The sequence below is a fragment of the Daphnia pulicaria genome, chromosome 4 (assembly GCF_021234035.1).
Source record: "Daphnia pulicaria isolate SC F1-1A chromosome 4, SC_F0-13Bv2, whole genome shotgun sequence".
Classification (NCBI taxonomy): domain Eukaryota; kingdom Metazoa; phylum Arthropoda; class Branchiopoda; order Diplostraca; family Daphniidae; genus Daphnia; species Daphnia pulicaria.
Window position 1 is genome coordinate 10,418,801 of NC_060916.1, and position 16,549 is coordinate 10,435,349.

Sequence of the window (16,549 nt, forward strand, 5' to 3'; positions counted from 1 at the left end):
TCAATCGCTGCTTGGATTTTGCTAAAATTTTATTCTCCTCTTTTTTTTAAATTTATGCGAGCGTGCGAGGGTGCGCTCGTGATCCAACCTGGCTTGCCGCAATTGTTCTTCTAGTTTGCTTCATTTGGTTGCTGTTGGGAACGTTAGTTGGGGTTTTATGTTGCGCTTACATCTGCGAGGCTCCTATGCTGGATCACATTCCACTGCCCGGACGCAATATTTTCTTTTCGGAATGAATTTTGGTCTATGGCAGAAAGATACCCCTTCATTCTGTTAAGGCAGCCTTCGTTTGACTCTTGCACGTCATTAAGCCACGCGGTTGTGGCTACCGTTTCTTCTTCTAATAAGTTTAACCGGCTGGTGTAGTTTGTATGGAGTTCAATTATTTCTCTTATTGCTTCTTCGAGTTTTGAGATGTTATTCTTTACATCGTCGGCATTCGGCTTATTCTTCAAGAGGTTGCCAGTGCGAGTTATGAGTTTGGTTTGAAATGTCTTTGCCACCGTTCGCTGGACAAACACATACTTGTCGTTTGCCAGGTTGCTTTCGTCCTGTTCCATTTGTTATCGATAGCTTGACTGGACAGCTAACGTGACAGTGCATACGCATTCCTATAAGAGTCGGAATTATTTATGAACGAAAACACGACAGAAATTAAATACCCCTTTAATCTTGGATATTCGTTAGTCGATGGTTTTGGGTCAGTGTTCAGTTATGAATGTTCGGTTTCGGATGTTCAATGTTCAGTTGGATACAGTTGGGATCGGTGATACGCTCTGTCAGGTGTAAGTGACAGCAAGAGAGGGGAAATGATTAAATATGAGTGCCTAAGTAGTTAAAGGACTTCGATCGGGCAACAATAGTCACTCAGATAGATGAGTTGAATAAATTAGCCGGGAATAGGTTACAGAAATAGGGTGTTTGTTTAAAGAGGGACTTACTGATGGAAAGCATGTAATGCTGAGCCAGCGTTGACTTCTTTCACTTTCTTGTTGATCCCGTATTTCGGCACCAAAATGTGAACCACTTGAGCCACAGAGAATGAATATAAACGGTGAGATGAGAAACAAGGCTTTATTTCACTATACGTATGCATTTTAGCATCTAAGAACAGAGAGAGAGAACAATATGTTGGTTGTCGTTCTTGCTGTCGATTCCTTTTCTCTGCTTCCTTTTTTCTCTCATCTTCTCTTTCCGTTGTTGCTAAAAATCATTGTGCCGGTGCACAACACAAGGTATATTCACTGAATATTGGGGGTGGCAATTGACAGTTCATATTTCGATTATACACAAATATTTTGAAAATTGTAAGTTTTGTAACAAGCATATCTAACTAAAAATATCTCAAACTCAATTTTGATACATAAATAGGGGTAACTGTATCGCACTGCCATAAGATAGGTAGGTAACATAGGTTCGATTCTAGGCAAGCCAAAGTCTTAAACTGTTTTAATAATAACACTTAAAAATAAAAGGAAAACTTGCACAGAAAATCATAAATAGGGGAAAAAGAAGGAAACATGAGAATTTACTGTTCCTAAATAGGGTAGGTGTTTGTGAAAGTCTTTATTTGTTCAAATAAGGAAGAAATTGTGCGCTTTTAAGACGTTCGAGGGATATCGGGTAGGGACGTAAAAGAGATGTATCCTGGGTAGGACATTTGACCTAATTGAACATAAATGGGCTCAACATCTAACGTTATTTCGACGTTCCAGAATCCCGAATAAACCACAACTTTCTAATGACGATGAACTGTTTACCAAAATCAAAGTTTCAATAAAAAGTAGTAAAGTGCATCATATAGATACATGTAGGAAATGTAGAGATGAGTTCCATCATGGCGTTGGTTGGCTGACTTTTATGTTTATCAACACGACGACCCAACTGTTCAACAGAAGAGAGCTGTCCTATTTGGAGATGTAAATAAGAAAATAATTGGATTACACAATAATTGGAAATGTATGGATTTCTATCGAGTTATGCGAAAGTTGGTGGAATCATCAAAGTTTTAACCCCAATTCATCCAAAAATTGGAGGACATCACCAACCTAACGTCACACTTCAAGTCAAGTTCTTTTGCCAGGGATTCACTTTGGTTGTTAACAACCAACTTATATTCTGTTTGAAATCCGAGGCCTCGAATGTTGTGCATTGATCACGTTTCTTCATACAAATAAAAGAAAAAAAATTGACATAAGAGCAATAGCTGCAAGAAAATTACGGCTGGGACTATTAGTATGTCATTAGTTATGGTATTTTTATATAGCAAGACAGTTGGAAAGACTCATCGACCGTAGCAAAAAAGTTAAACTGAACCAAAAGTCGTTGTAAAGTAAACTTGATCGTAAAGAAAGACTCGTCAAGGTATTCTTTGAAGTGTTATGACGAGTTATATTTAACGTCAGTATTACATATTTTATTACAGAAACTAAGAGCAGAAATTAGGGATCTTCAGAGTAATATGAGTAAAGCTGGTGAAAAACTTTTTGAAGATAAATTAACCGTTTTTTTCCCAAGGTAATTTGTGCCCCAAGTTATTGAACGGTCACCTACAACGTGTCACCCGTTTCATCCGGGTTTTAAACCCAGATGAAATGGATTTTTAGATGTAGGGTCTAACAGGAGACTGCTGTTAGTCCTTGGTTAATGGTGTGATTGATCCTGATTCCCATAGCGTTTTTCAATGCCAAACTATTAAGAATTATATTATTGTTTCACTGTGCTCCGTTTTGACAAGCGATTTGAACTAATGAACTACAACAGAATTAAGTGTGTTTCAGTCATCAGTTATATTTTTCACGTTTGACCTGCCAGTAACCTTCTATCTATACTTTCCCAGTACAGGGTTTTCAGCGTTAAGTGCCGATTATGAGGTGTCAGAAACAGGTTGATAAATCGTAATCACCGGTTGCCTTCTACAATCCACACAAAGATTGCTGAAACTGAATTTCGAAGTAGGGGAGACCGGGGCTATGTGTGACACGGGGCTGTAATGTACAAGGGAATTAAAATATGTAAAATTCGTAAAAAAATTGTGGAATAAATACAGAGTATGTTGAATTACGTTTTATTTATTATATAAACTTTATTTCTTGAAATTGCGATTTATTTTTCTTGTTTTATGGGAAATTAAAAAAAAATGGGAATCTGACTGGAAACATGGAAAACGGGGTAAAAGAGAGCATCTTATTGGCACCTCCTGTGGGTGAGGAGCTGTAGGAGGGGCCAAAAGATTGCTGTTTAGTCCTATTTACGAACTGACAACACAAACGAATTGTGTGCTTGACATTATAGGCCCAATCTACGTTCCTTCCATTAATTTGATTTCTGGTAATAATACCGATTGAAATCCATTTAATTACATTTTGTCCATTGAAACAACACTTTCCTATTTCCTAGGTTTCGGCTCATGTAAAACAAATATGTTTCGTCCTGAATTGACCGACGATCAAAAAAATTTCTAGAGTTTCAGCTGCAAAAACAATCATGAAGAATGTAGAAAATTACACCATGGGTGTCAGTTACGGAGACAGTCAACGGTTCAGGTACAGTAAAACGTTTCCTCAGCTGTTTTTGTATGTTCTAATTATTAATGTTACTTACTTACACCTCTTGCTTCTATTGTTAGTTTTGAAGACAACGGAACAATGTATTTGTATCACAAATCAGAAAAGGAGAAGATTCCCAGCACTGTTCTTGTTTGGAGCTGTATAACTACTATCAACTCAACAATTTCACGAGTTGATGGTAGACGGGACTCAGCTAAATACAGAAACCTTCTAGAAGAGCATGAGCTTCCATTGGCACCACAGACTACATAGCACATGATTAAATACGTCCATGACTGGTAACTTACTATTTTTTTAATTACAAAGTTGTTGTGACGTTTCATGATAACATCGTTCTTTATTCAGGTTTCCGGTCCATTATTCTACTGCCATGAAAAAGTATTATAGTGAACACAAAAATGCGTTGATTCTTCGTGACTGGCCAAGATGTTTTAGAGACGTGATGCCTGCCGAATCGCTCTGGAAGCAGATGCTCAACGAGCTAACTGAAAATAAAATTGAAGTTTTTAGTTAGAACAAACTATGGAAATAAATTTACAAAGTTCGTCTAAACCAAATTTCAGTTAGTCTTGAGCAAGTGGTCAACAACCAAGGTGCTTGTGTTGATTAGTATTCTGTTTGTTGGCACTTTCTTAACAGTTAATACAAACAATCCCTCAGATTCATTGCTCAAATATTGTCACTTTTACACAAAAACTGCATTTTGTTACATAAGGGTGTTTCGCATTTCTAAATTCCCGAAAGATTTTTAATAGATAGGAGAAACCTTTCTTTGTTTTTTTCCAGTGTTTAAATTAATATCCAGTTCTTCATTGAGAAACAGTGAGATGACAAATGTTATAACTTTACTCGAGACTCGATTTTAACCGTCAATGTAGCAAATATTATTATTTTGCTGGCGAATTAGGTAAGCTGTGCTATCGCACAAATTGAGAATCCTTCATTAATAAATTAGACACATTGTAAATGGTACAGAAGAATGATGAATTTCTAGTGAAAATGACTAAATCAAAGAATTAATTTTGTGTTAAAAAAGCTGGTTTTCTTCCATTTCGAGACTGACGGTTTGGACGGATAAAGGTTCCTTTTCATGAACTGCATTTGGAGGCTGACGGTTTGGGATGGATCAAGGTTCTTTTTCGTGAACTGTATTTCGAGGCTGACGACTTTGCCATTTTCTGTCATATTTTCTTTGTTCGACAAGCGAGGCTTATCCACTCGTGTTTTCTTAGAGTTATCCTTTTCCATATCCTTTTTCTTTTTTTTTAATAGTTCATTTCTAGTTGAGCCATTTCTTCGGGATCGGTTTACAAGCGGTTTTTCCAGTACGGGTTCTGTTCGTTTGTCTTGGTCCGTTTTGAATGACTTTCGGAATGGGCATAAGCTCTGCTAAAAGTACACGATTTACAGTCACATTCGTTCTTAAGGGAGTTTCACAGTTGCCAGATCTTGATTGACTTGAAGGTCCTTGAATTGTTTCTCTATCACAGTTTTCCATTGGGTGCCGATTCTGTTGAAACTACTGTGTTGCCTAAAACACTATAGTCACATTCCATCATCTTCCCTCTCCACCATCTGAATGGTGTTGCAACCTTCTATCTCTATGAACTGCTGCGGGGGGGGGGGCGGGGGTGTATTTCAAGATCACTTAGAGCTTCTGCAACCTGTTGTTGCGGTGTGGCTAATAAAGGAAAGGTATAAAACAAATTTATTGGATTATTAAAATAAAGAGTAAGAATAATAAGAAAAACAATAATGAGAACTTCGTTTCGTACCTGGTAGATCAGTAACCAAAGATGATGAGAAACGGGGGTCGTCTGGTTGGAACATTGTGAAAGGGTAGATCCGAGCTCTTTTGAAACCAGAAATAAGGTTAGCAGGAGTCATTGCCATATAAAAGGATCCTTTGATAATCCTGCTATTTCATGGATGGTGATTCGTTTGCCAGGATTATTACGGTACCATTCCATGTGAGCTGCCTTTGTAAACTTTTTCAGTGCTACAAACATCGACACATCCAACGGTTGTAGCTCATGGGAGGTGTGGGTAGGCAAAGTTAAAAGCTCCATATCGTATTCTTTTGCTTTCTTTACTACTAGGTAATCCAAGTGAGAGGAGAAATTATCCCAAATTATTAGGACTGGATTTTCTTTGCTGCTTTGCACATACTTCTGTGCATGCTCAATGACATCCACCATGATGTTTCCATCAAACCAACCAGTTCCGTTAGCAAAAGCAATTGAACCAGGAACTGAGTTATTCATACTTTTTCGGTTGACATTCTTTATCGGAAAGACATAAGCTGGAGGAATAAATCCCCCCTGCAGCGTTTCCAAAGCATATCATAGAAATATTAGTTCCTCGCTCAGTACCGGTGGTTTGACAAACCTTAACAAATGAAATAAATGAATAGCCGCAATTGATTCAAAAATAAAACGAATTACGATATTTATCTGCTTAGTACCACGAATAGCAACAACTGTTTCAGGCGCCATCACCGTTTGATTGCTAGTTTCATCAATATAAATGATTCGGTCTGGTGGATACTGATGACGGACAAAAACACAAACCAATGTCTCTTGATATGAATGAACAACTGGGTAATTGAATCTGGCAGCTCGAGCTTGGCTTGTAGCTTTAGCTTTTTTTAGAGATAAGCACTGATTCCGCTTCATGAACGAAGTGAACCAATCTTCTCCACCAGTATGATATTCGTGCCACATTGCAAGACGGGTTCTTTCAAATTAAAAAATTCCATTACCTAGAAAAGCTGTAAACGAGCTTTCTTACTTCAGTAGGAGTCAACGAATGATTGCTCTCTATTGCAAGCTTGAGATAATCAACTTCACTACAACTTCCTCCTCTTCAGACTTAAGGATTTACCTATGATGCGCTTGATTTAAGAAATAGTTATCAAGGATAGAGGCAAGATGCTTCACTTTTTGGAAGTGATTGAAAAGCGTAGTCTTAGAAAAGCCATGACTATCTGCTACTGTTCTATAAGAACTCTGCCCCCATTTAAGATCTTGTTGTAATTTCAACTGTCTTAGTGCACTGAGCAATATTTCTCTTGGCACCTTTTTCTTCTTCCTGTGGTAGTTACGAACCATATTCAAACCTGTAATGTCAAAACATGGGTTAATTTCAGTATTTCAGTATTTCAGTAGTTGATTTAACAATAGTTAGATCACCACTCACCAGCAAGCTTATATAAATCGTGATTTTTACAAATGAAGAATGTGTTGGTGTGTTTGGCAATCCAGGTGTGCAACTCTGTTTTAACAAGCGATTCGCCACTCAAAGAGGCCGTTTTGGGTTTTTTTTATTTAGCGGAAATCGTCGCTGAGGGTGTAAAAATTAAGAAGTAGATGGGTTTTGTGCAAAATTTTTCGCTAAGTCGATTGGTAAAAACCGCAATCGCCTAGCTTTTGTAGTTTGGGAGATTTAAAAAAAAACTGAGAGGGGGTAGCCAAAATTTAGACTTTTTTCTGTTTTTGTGCATTAGTTTTCTCGTCAACTGCTGAACCTAAAAATATTCTAATTGTTTCAAAATGATCCCACCTCTTCAAACCATTTTCATGTTTTTTTTCGATGCTCAGCTCAGAAGCCGAGATATTAACGATTAAAATGTTGGAAAAAATTCCTAAAAATTTCTTTGTTTTTCGGCCCTGCCGGGCTTCATCCTATAAGCCACCTAGCTCTCGCGAAAACAACATTTCCCCCCTTTTTGCCTTTAGGGTCTGTTGGGGTGACCACCCCCTCTCGATAGGTGTAGGCTGACGTTATGAGGGAGACCACGTCATCAAGTCGCCCTCTCTCGAACACGAAGTCCCGAACAACATTCGACCCATTCGACAAAAGATTATGTGGCTACATCGCCATATAATTGGGTGATCAGCAGGTGGCTAGTGTTTGTGGTGTATGCTGATACGCAGAATTTGATTTGCGAATCATGTATGGGTATTTGTAGTGTACGCAATGTAACACTAGTAGAAATAAATTTAACATGTCCAAACCAAATTTAAAATGGTTATCCAACTTCATTATTCGAAAATAAAAATAGTCTGAATTATTCCATCAAGTATTGATTTCGCTCCCTAGTAGCACACTTTTTTCCCTAGGACCTTCCATGGATATAAACACATCCAAATTCAGTACGCCGGAAAATTGATGCTCAGTGTACACTTATTGTACGTATATATGAGGGCATGTATTTGAGAAATTTGTGTTAACCGAACAGAACGCCTACGGTGCGATGTAGGTGCGATGTATTGATACTGATAGCAGTAACACGTTCATCCCATCACGTATGAATGTACAATCCTTAAATGTATTTTTCCGTAGTTAAACTGGATTGTTAAAACTCCTGTCATATGGTACACGTTTGTGCATACAGTTTTTTATATCATTGAAACAGCCTTAAATGTTCGCCAACGAATATACCGTTGATGTTAATAGTCGGATGTGAAACTGTAAAAAAAAAATAAAAACCGCGAGTCTTTTAAAACGAACTTGTCATCATTATACATTTTTAAATGGATTTTGACTATTCGGAAATGAACATACCTTCCACATCGCCTGCAGAACGTTACTTGTCAATCTCAACGCATACCAATCTGTACTACATACGAACCAGTTTGCAGGAAACGTAGTAGGCAAGCAGACACATTTATACTTCACCGATGGCAAAGAAAAGGATTCAAGCACATTTGATAATGAAGAAACAACAAATTCATCAATAAAGGACGAGGGCATGGAAAGAAAAAAAGGGTATAAAAACAAGTCTTCCTGTTTCGTAAATCGACAACCCAATAAGAAGATATTTCCATTGGGTATTTCAATCCAATTTCTGATCAAAACAATAGTTTTATGTGCACCTTCAACGATCATAACCCAATTATCAGGAATAACATTAGTTAAACGTAGTTCTTGAATCGCAATTTTTGTATTGATTACCAGCCTCAATTGCAGGAATGACTGGACCTGACATTTGATATATTTCTACCTTAAAATCTTCAATAACACTACAGTCAGTATTCCGTGCGTCGTTAGAACAATTTAAAATTCTACTCTCTTCTTCCAACCTTCGCGCAATCTGGTGAAGTGGTCTTCCGCTTTTTTTAACAGAATTTTAATTAATTGCAATTTGTTTTCCAAAACAGAATGCACTATAATTGTCTAGATTGACATGAATTAAAACGTCTACCACTAAATGGATAAGACAGTGAACATTTATGGCGATGCATTTTGCGCTGCATAGACTGGCACTGGTGGTGACAAAGAGCCTCAATAAATCATTCGCATAACTGGCCAGACTCTCGCAGTGATCTTTGTCGGAAAGTAGCCTTGGGGCTACGTGAATAAGCAAGAAGTGTTTGTTGCAAGCTACAGCCAAAAATTTCTTATACGAAACAGGGCGTAAAAAATTTAGATCAAATTTCTGTTCCGATGCTTTCCACCTAGGAAAGTCCTTTGCCAGTCTAGTTTTCTCAGCAAAATCAGATGGCGTATATTGGTCTACTGCAACGCGAAATGCTGATATACAGTGAATATCCGTGAAAGTTTGTAGAGCAGGAAAATGGCTCTCTATGTTTGAAAATTAACTTGACGGAAGGTATACTACGGTGCCTACCGCACCCCATATTTTACTCCTTTTTCTGTTTTTTTTTCGTAGGTAAAGGAAGAAAAGAATGGGAGGACCACATTTTTAGTCATCGTAACTGTAGATATATTAGCTACCCACACGCCCGGTGTAACACATTTTCGACGACCGTAATAAGCATTGTACGCAGGAATTTTCAGCAAAAAAGTAGCAGCTGCTGCATCACTGCACATTCCATTAATAGTTACAGGGATGTTCTTACCCTTAAAAATTAGTCCACTCGTTATTTTTATGAATTCATCTCGAAAAACAGAGAGAGATTGGCGATTCCTCCTTCAGAAGAAAACGAGAACCTGTACAAACGCTCAAACGTGGTGCTGGCTATTGGTTGCAATTAACATTGCTCGCTGTTTTCCTCATTGGCTAATTCCTTTAATATTAGGTAATAATTCTGTTTAGGAAATATATTGATTAAGGTGACCGAATATTCCTTCAATTACTGACAATACTCGTCGTACACCTGTTAGTAATAATCTTTATTTCGCCGTATACACTACGCAATTTTTGGAGTAAAGCTCGTGTTACACTACTTGCAATTGATTCTAGACTTCTTTTCAACAACATGCATTTGAAGAACTACGATGTTTGGTACCTTTAAAGAAAAAATTTATGTAAAAATCTGTAAATCTAATGTATCTTTGTCCAACAGTTGATGAATATAGTTTGTTTGAATATGTCCGATGTGAATTTCAAATTCGTTGCAAGCACTCTGCTCAATCTTACAAACCTGGCTATATGTTTCAAGGCGATCTCGAAGTTTGTTATATTATCTTCGAAGAATATACAGAAAAAGACTGTAGTCAATAATTCTGAAGTAGCTATAGTATTACTGGCACCGGGCTGCGTCAGGTTACGGCATCATCAGCTGTTGCGGAGCGACGCTTCGTTACAATATCTTTGAGTTTGCTATAGACATTATAGGAGCAAATGTAGTTTTTTTTGTATAATCATACAAACGATGCGTTTTTTGTGTGGGTTTTGTATAATGACACCAAAAACGAAATTTAAAAAAAAAATTTAATTTTTTCAGCAAATGGGTTTTTGTATAATCATTAATCAATACAAAAACAACACAGTTTTTGTTTAGAAAACTCATTTACGTCATTTACGAGTATTAAGACCAACCATGAAATCAAACCCGGTAAAATCAGTAAATGAAAATAAATAAAATGGGGTTTTAACGGGTTTTCACTGATTAAAAAAAATTAACAGGCGATCTCTGACTCAACTGGACCGAAAACCCCTCTTTTTCCAGAGATAAATTGTGGATCGTAATACGGAAAGGGACTTTAAAAATCTGGAAGAATCGCAAGGCGATTCCGACGGAATAAAGGTCCAGAATATTATTTTTATCTTTCCTGAGATAATCGGTATTGGAATTCGTGAAATATCACGAAAATCCGATCAAATTTTTCTTTTCCGTCCACATCTCTTTTCACATTGTATTTGGCTTGCAAAAAAAACTTATCAATGTATAATTTAGCCCTTTCATTCCTTTTCCAAAATCCAAAAGGATTTTTAAAAATTCGTTCAGATATCTGAGATATCATTTTTGATACTCTGATTTCGACAAATTTTTGAGGCATTTCATTTTGCGTGGCCGTTTGCATTATATTTGTTTTTGCCCTTTTTCTATCCACTCCTTCACTTTTCCCCTATTTCCTATGTATAAAGTCCCATCTGTATCGATATACAAGCTCTTGATACATAGGAAAGAGGTAAAAACAAAGTTTAGAGTGGAAAGAAAAAAAAAAGAACAGTGTTTGCGTCAGATGTTGGGTCCAGATATGTAGGGAAGAAAAGCAAGATCTATGGGCATTCTTATAATGAAACCCAATTTTGGGTTTGACCAGTTGGGAATCCCCAATCCCAAAGAACAGGCGTAACGGTAAATAACCTACAACGACAAATGTGAATTAATACATACGTGGTAAAAACAACGCCTATAACTTGCACCATTTGGAAATGCGGCTTACATTGCTCTGAGAATAGCCAACCCTTAATATGAAATTATTTATTAACAAGGGGTTTCACTACTCTTCAATTCCTTTCCTGGTAGGGGACTCAAGAACACAATTAAGGCAGAGAGTGCACAACGCCTCCAACATGAAAAAGTCGTAAAAGAAACTGTCGGAAAAGTCCGAAGATTTACGAAATAAAATCACTTTTAACTTTATTAGGGGAAATGTTGAGTTATATTTACGTATTCGAATGCAATGGTATGTAAAGTTTCTAGTTGTTGAAATCATTGAGGATGTAGACTATAGAAGGTCCCGTCCATATGGAGTTCCTCCGCCAGTACGAATGCGTCCGAAATTCCAACATTGATGAAGACGCTGATGCAACTTCATCACCACGTTGAACATGACCGAAGTAAAATTGAGTGGTACAATCTCGAAGCATACTAAAATTTTCCAAAATCCATTTGAGATCAGCATTCAATCACCATTAAATGGGATTCTCATCTGCTTTCGCTGGCCAGCTTTGGATCTCTGCGAATTGTGAAGAATTTCATGAAAAATGAAATTCGTCCTCGGAAGTCTGAAATCACACATCACTGTTGAAAACACTTAACTAATAAGTTGAAAAAAATACGCAGCATATCTCAACGGAATAGTTAAAAATTTAAATTTAAATGATGTGCAAATTTGAATGAGGGCGCTTCCATAATGAAATGATTTTGTGAACTTCGCCGTGATTGTAATGACCATGTATCTCGTAGCCCCCATTCTCATTAATATTACAAAAGTTAGAAAACAATTTTTTCACTACTGTTTGCATCTCAACTGCAAATTTCAAGGAATAAACATAAATCAAATATAATATTCATAAACGAAATTTTGAATGGTTTAAATATGAAGCAACTCGCTTGCCAGAAACGAGGATGGACATAGTAAATGCGCACCGACTCCAAATAAACAAGGACTGTATCTACAGCAAGAATACCGGGTCGTACAAAAATCTTGGTGCTTCACTCATAGCATATCCAATTTATCCATATATGAGCTTCAACTCTTCTTCAGCTGCTGGCACCAGCCTACTTAAGGAAGTCTGCAACTGTTGCCAAACAGCACTTGGAAAGAGAATTGAGACGGGTGAGAGTACCATCCTTACCGTGTTCCCCACCATGTATTTCGAATGATCGTCTGTCAAATGACAAGAGCAATCTTCTGAGAGAGTTACATCAAGCAAAAACTTCATTTTGAACCAAGGGACTTAACTTCACTGCCAGCAACGCCATATTCTTCTTTTGAAAGAATACAACGAGTGCCACTTGTCGAGTACATTTATCCTCTTCAATGGTGGAGAGCGAAGCAACGAGATGGTCTTTTGACCACCATGCTCCCGGTTGTTAATTTTTTTTTTTTACATTTCAGCTACATCCGTCCCCAGTGAAAAAATGTTATCAAAAACTGGACATCGTATTACTCACAAAAGAAATCGTTTCATACCATATAGTGTAGATATGCTTCTCTTCCTCTTAACAAGAATGCCTAGGCAAACACTTAGAAATACAGTTTAGTTCTTTAAGTTCAATTTCAATTTGTGTTTATTTTTCACTGACTATTACTATAGTTTCAGTAATAATTAATAATAATTTTTTTCACGTTCAAATTAAATTTCTCTTTGGCTTTACGTCAGATGTTGTCTTCATTTTTCAATAAAAATTGACATTCGAACGATATATCTTGTTTATCGATATTATTTGTTGATAAATCGGTTATCATCAAATTCCGTTCTTATCAAGTTTGACTATGCTTCCCAACAACAGAAAAGATCCAAGAAAATATTTGAACGAAGTCCACAGAAAAACCAAAATATATAAAACCCCCAGGAGCCTCTTGACAGCCATCAAGAGGAAATGACTATTTAGAAAATAATGTTGATTGAAGCAAAGCGCAAAGCTTGATTTTCATGGTTTCCAAAACGAATATGAGATTTTTCGACTATGTATCATGGACGTTAATATAAAAAACTGGAAAACTATTAAGCAAATTGAGCGATTGAATCATCCCGATCTTCTCCCACCTTCCTCCTGCAGCACAAATTCATAAAATGCCATAGCCATTGATTTTCGGCATTGAATGAGAACAAATTACAAGAGCAAATTTCTTTGTCAGTTTTTGCATGAAACAATCAAATGGGTGACAATAATATTATTAGCATACTTGAAATCATGGTTGATTTCTTATAAGCCTCATCAGGCATGGTGACTTCCATCTGCGACCTTGATTTCTCTAACCCCACCTACCAAATTATATTAACACCATCTTTGCGGTCAGCCTATATTTAGTGGCAGCAGCTGAAGAACAGTTAAAGCTCTTATGAATATGCCATGAGTGAAGCACCAATATTTGTTCAACGATCCGGCGATCAACGATGATTATTTCATTATTTCCAAATGGGAAATCAAAATAATCTTAAAACTCAGGCAAACAAAGACAATTCAAGCATCTGGGCCCTTGTGGAGGGGGCTGGAAAAATTTTATTAAATACAGGTATTAATATTTGAAACTTACTATCTATATTCATGTCTTCCACATTTCTATCTTGGGAAATAAGTGGTGCAGGTGGGGTTTTGCAGCGGTTGCAGAATGCTCAATGCGCCAAATTGTAAGCCCCACATCCAAATTTCCGTCAGTTGTCTCAAGGGGCGAGGGAAAAAAACAGTTTTTCTTTATCTGTACCGCGAAGCAGTCGGCGCCCTCCTTTACGTTGCATAAATAAATAGACCAGATATCGCTTACGCCATCAGACGGGTATCTAAATACTGTCATAATCCAAATCAGTCTCACTGGAACGCTGTAACACAAATTTCACCTATCTCGTCAGCACTAACCACTATGGGTTCTGGCTCGGAGGGAGCCAAAGTGGACGCGTCAGCGACACCACCAAAAACTTAACCGGTGACCGAGACGACTGCCGTTCCACCTCCAGAGGTATATTTTTCCTGCATGGTTGCCCTGTAGCTTGGATCACCAAGAAGCATCCCAATACTGCACAATCGGCCAAGTCCATAGTTTTAGATCGAAGTCCATATTTTAGTAGTCCATTTTGGACTGTCCAAGTCCATAGTTTAGTAACACCCCAAGCATACTGCACTGCACGAAGGCACAAAATCTATCGTTTTCCTCTGCTGTCTTCAATAAAGCTTCTTGGGTGTGGAACAATTTAAGATACCGATTATGTGCGACAATCAGAGTGCAGTATTTATCTTACAATCCTGAACATTACAAACGTACAAAACATATCCTCATTAAATACCATTATACACTCGCTAAAAGGTTATTAAGGGTAAAATTTTAATATATTATTTTCTTACCGATGATCAACTAGCCGTTATTTACTAAACCCTTTCCTAGCCCAAAGATCCCAAAGTGGGTTAAAGAATTGAAGTCAGAAAATTCACTTGCAGCGTAGTTATTAGACCTTCCCAGTCCATCTCATTCCTTGGAATCAAAGTTGATGCCAACCTGAAATGGAAAGAGCACCTAAGGACGAAATGTGCTTCGGTTAAGAGAGCTCTGTATGCAGTGAACAGTTGCCTACGTCAAACTTTTGGCTCTGACCTTCAAGCGTCTCCATTTCTATATAACACAACGGTGGAGCCAATTCTTACTTCTGGGTGCTCTGTCTGGCTAACAGTCCTCAAAACCAAAGCCATTGCGAAGGCCCTCAGATCTTTCCAGCGGTCAGCTGCACGCCTTATAACCAAATGCTTTAAGACTGCTCCAACTGAAGCTCTCTTAGTCCTGGCGAAACTGCTACCTCTTGACTTTAAACTGCTGAGATTAGCCAGTATGAGTTTCTTGGCTACCAATGACGATGCAAGTTTTGCTCCTTCAGCCACTAAAATACTAGCTAATCGTATTCCAGTGGTATTCATCTCGCAAAAACCGGCAATTGCCGGATCAGTTAATCTTGCTGACCATCCACCGTGGTCCATCAAATTTTTCTTAATCAGAGGAGATTTTTTATCAGTGTCCCTCTGCACCAGCTACCCTTCGGTTTGCAATTTTCTTCTCTAACAAAGGTGGAATCACAAGTTTCTGTTCAGTCTTATCTGACCATTCAGGGATTTTATACGTTCCCAATTCCTCTCTTCTCCACGGATCTTCTTCCCAAGTTGCCACTTGCCCTGCACTCACCAAAGCAATGGAAGCTATTGATTGCCTCGGACAAAATTAAAATCGTTCGAAATATTTTTTTCAGTTAAACATCTTCCCATTATTTTCCAACCCGCTACTGGCCTATTTCCACAGGAGGCCGCTGTCCTTGCCAGGGTCTTAGCTTTACGTTCCGCACTGAATTTTTTTACTTCCGCAAACCCGTCCTCTCCTATCATGCAGCTAGCCAGTTTCTGGACTGATTTCTTTTTGTCTTCTACTACTGATACTGGTACTATGAAGTGTCGGAACTCACTTAAGTTCCTGATAAATGCCAGCATCAGTCAGTCCTGGAACGCGGAGTGGAGATCTTCGGCAAACGGCTCTGCGACACGTCTGTTTTTTCCCACTATCGCGTCAAGCAATACTAATACTTCCTTATTCCCAAGCTCAAACTACGCCCTGCTACAATTAATCTCTGGTCACTGTACTCTGAACAACCGCCAGCATCGTTTTAGCTTTTCCGCCACACCAGCTTGCAAATGCGGTAATGCAAATGAAACAACCACCCACTTTCTATTTGAATACACGCTATTTGCCCGCCTGAGACTCCTTCTAAATGAATTGGTAGAGGCCAACAAAGGCTGTTGGCCACCTCCACTTTTAGAGTTTCCAACATCCACCAAACTCTGGAAATCCCTCATAACGTACATTTTTGCCACTAAACGCCTTGAACTAAAGCGTGCTGTTCGAACTTTCTCAGTTGTTCTACCTCGAGGAAGTGTTTGGATCCACCTGAAATTCTCTGCTGCTAATTCTACTTGGCCTACATCAGTCATCCCAGCTATTGCTCCGATGCCCGAATTTTTTCCTTAAAAACCCCACTAGGTCACCGGCAACAGCCTGCAGGAAACGTAGTTGGTGTCCGCTGGTTTCTTGTTCCCTTCTTACAGACTGGTGCTTTCAATGGAGGAATTCTGGTGTCCAGCCTAACTACTTGTACTACTTGTGGCTGTAACTACATTGCTCCCCATAAAAGTTTTTTCTCCAAATCCCGTAGAATCAAACATTTCTGAATCCTCAAAGAACCTAAATGATAGAAAAATTGTCGTTAGTACGAGGTTTTCAAGATTGGAAGGGGGTAAGGACTGGCTGATGTTTACTAACAAATTTCCTGCCCTTGCATGGCATTTTCATAAAATTGTGATGTC

The 16,549-nt window shown here is 38.1% G+C and overlaps 1 long non-coding RNA gene across 1 annotated transcript; it reads left to right on the plus strand.

The window, feature by feature from the left end:
- Positions 1-3,232: 3,232 nt before the first annotated feature.
- LOC124335876 lies at positions 3,233-4,230 on the plus strand. Its single transcript, XR_006916933.1, has 4 exons — positions 3,233-3,330; positions 3,400-3,545; positions 3,629-3,847; positions 3,915-4,230. It is a non-coding gene; the product is annotated as an uncharacterized LOC124335876 (long non-coding RNA).
- The last annotated feature ends 12,319 nt before the right edge of the window (positions 4,231-16,549 follow it).